The 7,355-nt window shown below is 34.5% G+C and overlaps 1 protein-coding gene and 1 long non-coding RNA gene across 2 annotated transcripts in view; one reads left to right on the top strand and one right to left on the bottom strand.

Annotated features, from left to right (window-relative positions):
- Positions 1–2,736, top strand: part of LOC107686469 (uncharacterized) — a 21,497-nt gene extending 18,761 nt beyond the window's left edge. Inside the window, exon 4 of the long non-coding RNA XR_001634043.1 lies at positions 2,632–2,736. This is a non-coding gene — a long non-coding RNA (uncharacterized LOC107686469). The remainder of the gene's footprint in view (positions 1–2,631) is intronic.
- sppl3 (signal peptide peptidase 3) overlaps positions 1–7,355 on the bottom strand; it is a 45,690-nt gene that overhangs the window by 28,097 nt on the left and 10,238 nt on the right. The window lies entirely within an intron of this gene.

Raw genomic sequence — 7,355 nt, 5'->3', positions numbered from 1 at the left:
TTTATACACCACTGCACTTGGCAAAGGGAGCGATGTAATTTCCTCATTATCTTCAGCTGGCATGTTCCCGTGACAAAGCAGCATGGTGTCCGTCAGCAGATTCGCTGATGCACACCGGCATAAAAAAAATATTCATTTTATATTTGAAAGTTTTATATATATTAGTTTTTATATATTATATAGCATATTTTAAAAACTTTTTAAAATATAAAATGTATGTTTATTTGCAAGTTATGCTAACAACAATAAAAATACATTTAAGACAGTAAAACAGCGAATCTGCTGACAGACACCGTGCTGCGTTGTCACGGGAACATGCCAGCTGAAGATAATGAGGAAATTACGTCGCTCCCTTTGCCAAGTGCATTCCAAACAACTACATAATGGTACGCGCGTGCCCTGCTCACTCCAAAGTCCCCACTCCAAGGGGATAGGGATGATCACTTCCATTTGGAATTTGCCTCGTGAACCATTCGGTATCGATACTCGTACCGGCACACCCCTATTTTGAATAAACATACTTTATACACTCACATCAGCATCAGAAAATAACTTTTCCATTAAAGGCAAATGTTTTCTAAGGGCAATTTTTATAATTAACTTATCAAATCTGTTGTATTTGTGTTGTCTTATGTCAAATACTTAAATGTGATCAATTAATTTAATTAACCAATCAATCACTCAATCAGAAAAGTACAGGCTGTTACCAATAAAATGTAATCAGCATCAGCAAAAGCCATCTTTGAGCCCTGTTCACACCAAGAACGATAACTATAAAGACACAGATATTAGCATATTAGCAATATCGTCTGTTTATTCTAAATGCACACTCAACTGCCACTTTAAATTCTCGAGCTCATTATAGCAGGATGGATTCTGATTGGGTGTCAAAGTTCGTATCGTTCATCAGCTGGAAAAAATCGTCCTGAAAGTGAGTCCAACGATATCGTTTCTCTGTGCTTTTATCGTTATAGCTGTGGTTTGGACTCTGCTATTCTTTAATATTGAGAATGATTTTTAGAACTATGTCTTTATCGTTATCTTTATAGTTATCGTCCTTGGTGTGAACAGGCCTTTACACTGCAAAGGTGGTGCATAAGCTGCATCTGAAATGGTATTTATGTTTAATGCGGTTTAGAAAAGGAATTAATGTATTAACAATTTCATAATGTTGTGAGATTAATTTTTAACATCCTATAAAGCATATCAAGAGTAAAAACAGCAGCTTATTATGCATGTTAGCGTAAAGTCATTGTTGATTATTGCCCATGATATTCTAATAATGATTATTGATGTTGATCACAAGAATACAAGTTTAATTTCTGCCCCTTTTTAGCTTGAATTTGGTGGGTATTTTTGGACTAATTTTTTCACTAAGCACCCATTGATTTCTGACCCTGACATACAAACCTGACATACAATACCTGAAGGCAGATATTTCAAATATAACACTCAATACAAATGACATGCTCAAAAGACATAATACAAACCGTGTGAAAGATTTAAGGTCCAATAGCATGTCTCTTAGTGACTGAAAAACACTGGTTTCTTTCTGCTTCAGACAATCACTCATTCATTCATTTAAATAAAATGAACACATTTTTAAAACTGTTACAAGAAGCTGAAATATCGATGCAATATCACAGGACAGAGAGTGACTGAATGAAGTGTCTACAGATGTCCCTTAAGGGTGTGTCCTGGTAGATAACGCTTCATGTGATTTACATGATTGTGTGTCAGAATCGTTACACCAGCAACACACAAAGGCCTTTTGCACACAAAAAAGAAGGTATGGTCTAGGGGTGTGCAATATATATCGTCTTCAATAATATTGTAATTGCTGTTTTAACGATGTGTGATTTGACATTATCGAGTATTTTGCAAAAATTCAAAACACACCTAACAGGGTGCGCGCATACATTACATGAAGTGCATTTACAATGCGTTCTTTCACTGCATGTTTCAGTCTAATAAAATACATTTAGAATAATCTCAAATTCAAGACAGAAAATGTATATATTTATACCACTGCATATAGTTAATCAATTTCACACAAAGAGTGCCGTTTTTTTCTCCAAAAGTCAGCATGATTACAAATGTGATATTGATTTTTTACAACAGTTCAATAAACAAGAAGTTAATTTTGCCTTATTGCCTGTTTTTCCTCTATTTCGACAACAAAACTAATTCCAAACACCGGCACAGCACTGTTTTGCGTTTCTGAGCAACATGACAGTGTTTTGTTCCTGAATGAATTGAAAACCGAATTAAATGATTCGGTTCAATCGCAATGACTCACTTATTACCAGTGACTTGCTGCCACCTACTGGCGGTTTTAATTTCACATTTAAAGTATCTTTTTATTATTTAAATTTCAAATATCAGTATTCAACGTTTTAATGTTTAATATACCAAAACATTACTTATGCATTTGTAACTGCAGGTTAAATGCATTCATGTCCTGCATTAAACAGTGTGCAAATAGGCTTGCTGCAATAAACGGTGTTGACGATGTTACCGGTGTTAAGCCACAACACCAGTTACATCACTTGAACACCGTGGCACCGCCCGCCACCGTCGTTTTGATTTTTAATAGTGAGTCGAGCTGACTGACAAGAAGAGTGAGGTGAGAAAGACAAGACGATAGTGGATGATTTAGTTTTGAAACTACATGCAAAAGCGCCTGTTTGGCAATATTTTGGATTTTGAAAAGCCTGTTGACTTTTGCCATTTATCTAAGGTGATTTTGTAAGTTTAAACATTCTTTTCTCATTTAATTGGTTCCACAATGTTTGCTGATTTTTTACTTTATTTAAACTTTGTGAAATTTATTCATTTATTTTATTTCACATCAAGGTGTATGCCGTGCCTCCAAGCCTTCTTATTCATTTTGTTAATAAACATTCTACGTTTCTTATTTATTTGGTTCCACAGTGTTTGCTGATTTTCAGTTTTGTATAGGCCTACCTATTTAAACTCTGCGTTAGTTATTTGTTATTTTACATTAGACATAGCCTATAACATGTTGTATTTTTATTCGTTTTGTTAATAAAAGTTCTATCATTTATATATAGGCTAAGTGAGTTTGACATCGTATTTTGTTGTTGCTTGAATTGATTTCAAGCAACTGACGCAGAATTGCCGCTAGTTCAAAAGTGAAAGTAAAATGCACACGGCGATTTTAAGCTATGCAAAGGAAAGCGAGGAAAACTCAAATGAACTAAAACTAAACAATTGCTTTACACCAAATTGCAGCTAAATTCAAATGCGCACCCTGTTTTTACAAGCTATTGAAAAGCGAAGGAAAGCGAGAAAAAGAGGGAACCTCCCCATGGTGATACTGGTATTATCGATGTTGTTACACGTCGATTAACCGGTGGGGAAATTTCCTCACCGTCACAACCCTAGTGTGAAAACACATCTAAATGCTACTTCAGATGCAGCTTCTGCGTTTCCTCTGCATTGCAAAGATGAATTTCACTTGCTTTGTAACAGCCCAAATGTCTTATTATTCTAATCCACTGATTAAATGTAAGAATTCGACTCAAAAGATATGCCTAATGCACACTTTTAGAAAAAATGGCTTTATAAAGGTAAAAATGCCCATAAAAGGTAAAAATCAATTTAAACATTGAAAAAGATTCATTTCTATCAGTGTGAACTGACGACCACACAGAATATGAAGAATATCAAAAACTGTAGGAGTCAGTTTAAGATATCAGCACAATAACACACTCAGCAAAATATCGTCTAAGTAGTGCTGGGCGGTATACCGGTTCATACCGAATACCGGTGTTCATTTTTGTTATGATATGAATTTTTAAAATACCGCAATACCGGTGTATGTCGCTTAAACAACATTAGCCGCTCTTTAGTGTAGATGCATGCTGATTTTATCAGACGATGCCGCGATTATAAATGAGAGTGACTCCTGGTTAACATGTATTAAAAGGGGTCGTGTTTAGTCACTATTTAGTGTGGTATTTTTTGACAATATTCAATCATCATGACAGTAAAATAGGGCATTCTAAGTCAATATACTGCAGTATTTCCCCTCTCAATCAGTAGAAAATATGGTTAACACCCGGTCATGTATGAAAAAAAATAATACCATCATGTACCGTTAAACCGGTATAATTTTGAAAAATACCGTGATATAAATTTTTGGTCATACCGCCCCAGCACTACGTCTAAGTATCGTTTTTAGGGCTGGGCAGTATATCGAGTTTGTACAATATATCGATATTTTCTTTATAAGTGATTCGATATGAGGCAATATGGTTTATATCGATATACAGTAGTTTGATACAAGCTCATCTGAAAATATAGCGGAGGACACAGACTGAGCTGCTGCGGAAAAAGTGCATAATCCAATTTGTTCTAAACGTGACGAGCTTCATATTAAGGCCTTTAAAAACGGGTAAGACATATTTTATAGTTTCGTTTCACATATTAGTTTAAGCGGCTCGGCCCGTCATATGCTCTGACAGAAAGGCTGCGTGTGCCGCTGACAGAGACACTACTCGCGCTGTTTAATGTGTTTGAGATGTGCGGTCTTCCTGAATGCATAACTTACACTTCACATGTATATTCTCCATCTGTAAATGTTAGAAAGCCATGGAAATATTTCCATTTTTCTGTCAGAAGTGCATGAGACTTCTGCTTTGCTATTCTCCGCTAAGCTTCACTGACATCAGTGAACGAGCACCACCGAGCGCATGCGCGCCAAACAGAGAGAGCTAAATTAAATAGGAGCGCAATAATTCTGACTAAAATATACATTTCGCTGATATATTTGTAGTTGGACAATAAATGTGACATGTAGAATTTTAAACCTACAAGTAAGTCTATTTATGATAGCACTGACTGTAAAGTGACTGTAATGGGGTAATCAAAATAGCCTAACAAAACTAGTGAATTTAACTTCTGCTTTAAAAGCCATATTTTTGTTTTTAGATTGCAATGTTACAATGTTAGAATGAAATGTGATTTTAACCCTTTTTTGCACATAATATAAAGGCTTACATGTTACATTCACTTTATTTCTTTTCATAGCCTTTAATATGTATTTTGTTGGACAACATTGGGCAGTAAGTGAAATATATATTAAATAAAAAAAATTTAATCCAAATACAAAAACGAAAATACAAAACGAAATAAAAAAAATAGATTTGAGATATATACCCTCTCTCAATCAGTAGAAAATATGGTTAACACCTGGTCATGTATGAAAAAAAATAATACCATCATGTACCGTTAAACCGGTATAATTTTGAAAAATACCGTGATATAAATTTTTGGTCATACCGCCCCAGCACTACGTCTAAGTATCGTTTTTAGGGCTGGGCAGTATATCGAGTTTGTACAATATATCGATATTTTCTTTATAAGTGATTCGATATGAGGCAATATGGTTTATATCGATATACAGTAGTTTGATACAAGCTCATCTGAAAATATAGCGGAGGACACAGACTGAGCTGCTGCGGAAAAAGTGCATAATCCAATTTGTTCTAAACGTGACGAGCTTCATATTAAGGCCTTTAAAAACGGGTAAGACATATTTTATAGTTTCGTTTCACATATTAGTTTAAGCGGCTCGGCCCGTCATATGCTCTGACAGAAAGGCTGCGTGTGCCGCTGACAGAGACACTACTCGCGCTGTTTAATGTGTTTGAGATGTGCGGTCTTCCTGAATGCATAACTTACACTTCACATGTATATTCTCCATCTGTAAATGTTAGAAAGCCATGGAAATATTTCCATTTTTCTGTCAGAAGTGCATGAGACTTCTGCTTTGCTATTCTCCGCTAAGCTTCACTGACATCAGTGAACGAGCACCACCGAGCGCATGCGCGCCAAACAGAGAGAGCTAAATTAAATAGGAGCGCAATAATTCTGACTAAAATATACATTTCGCTGATATATTTGTAGTTGGACAATAAATGTGACATGTAGAATTTTAAACCTACAAGTAAGTCTATTTATGATAGCACTGACTGTAAAGTGACTGTAATGGGGTAATCAAAATAGCCTAACAAAACTAGTGAATTTAACTTCTGCTTTAAAAGCCATATTTTTGTTTTTAGATTGCAATGTTACAATGTTAGAATGAAATGTGATTTTAACCCTTTTTTGCACATAATATAAAGGCTTACATGTTACATTCACTTTATTTCTTTTCATAGCCTTTAATATGTATTTTGTTGGACAACATTGGGCAGTAAGTGAAATATATATTAAATAAAAAAAATTTAATCCAAATACAAAAACGAAAATACAAAACGAAATAAAAAAAATAGATTTGAGATATATACCGTATATCGCAAATCAGCCAAAAAATACAGAGATATGAATTTTTGCCCATATCGCCCAGCCCTAATAGTTATCGATAAAATCCTTATATATTTTTTTTTTGTCAATATCGCACACCCCTAATATGCACAACCTTTGGACAATCATGTCAATGACACACATTCAGAGTTTGACTCCTGGCAGACATTTCAATGGTGATTTCAGGATACTGCCTTCGCTGTTCTGTCCACATAATCTAACAGCTGATCGTTACTATAGATAGTCCATGTAAATACACAAGAGGGTGCTGGGAGGCAGAATGCTGGCTTGTTGATGCATTTTTTGCAAAAGCTGACTTAATTATATAGCATTTGCATTTTCGGCCTACTACAGGCCGAAAATGCAAAAGGGACAAATGTTATAGGAAATTCAGTGAAATCACAAAATACAATAAAACCAAAATGCTACAGATTTAATTTATTATTATTATTATTATTATATACAGTTCGATATACATGCTGATTTATAAGTGGAATTGAATGGAAAAAAAAAAAAAATCACTGTTGATCCTCAACTCTAATAATCGTCAAATATCCTTTCCTGAAATATTATGCAGTACTTGACTATACTCTACAAAGTAGAACACTACTTGCAAGAATTCAGTGTACTTCAAAAAATATTCGATATATTAAATAAATGTAATAATTTAATAAAAAAATATTAAAATATTAAATATGCCAATTAAAAGTAAAATAACACATCCAGTTCATTGTAAAAAATAAATACAGATTAATGCTTACCATTAAAGTTATAAAACGTATTCAGTCAAGAGCAGAAAGTGATTTTCTTTGTCTTTTGTTCTTTGATTAACATGACAGACAGCAGCAGAAATATTGGACTGCGGTCCCTTTAAGAGTTTATCCACGGACCCAATATACTGTGTATGTAATGTAATGTAATTAACACCCAATATACACAACATGCGTTCTCTTTCTCAACTATTTAACATTCCAAAACTGACTGCCTTTAACTGGATACTCGCCAAGATGGGCATTTTGACA

Source organism: Sinocyclocheilus anshuiensis, unplaced genomic scaffold (assembly GCF_001515605.1).
Source record: "Sinocyclocheilus anshuiensis isolate Anshui unplaced genomic scaffold, SAMN03320099.WGS_v1.1 scaffold838, whole genome shotgun sequence".
NCBI lineage: Eukaryota > Metazoa > Chordata > Actinopteri > Cypriniformes > Cyprinidae > Sinocyclocheilus > Sinocyclocheilus anshuiensis.
The sequence above is the reverse complement of the archived record's forward strand: the minus strand, read 5'-3'. Positions and strand labels throughout refer to the sequence as shown.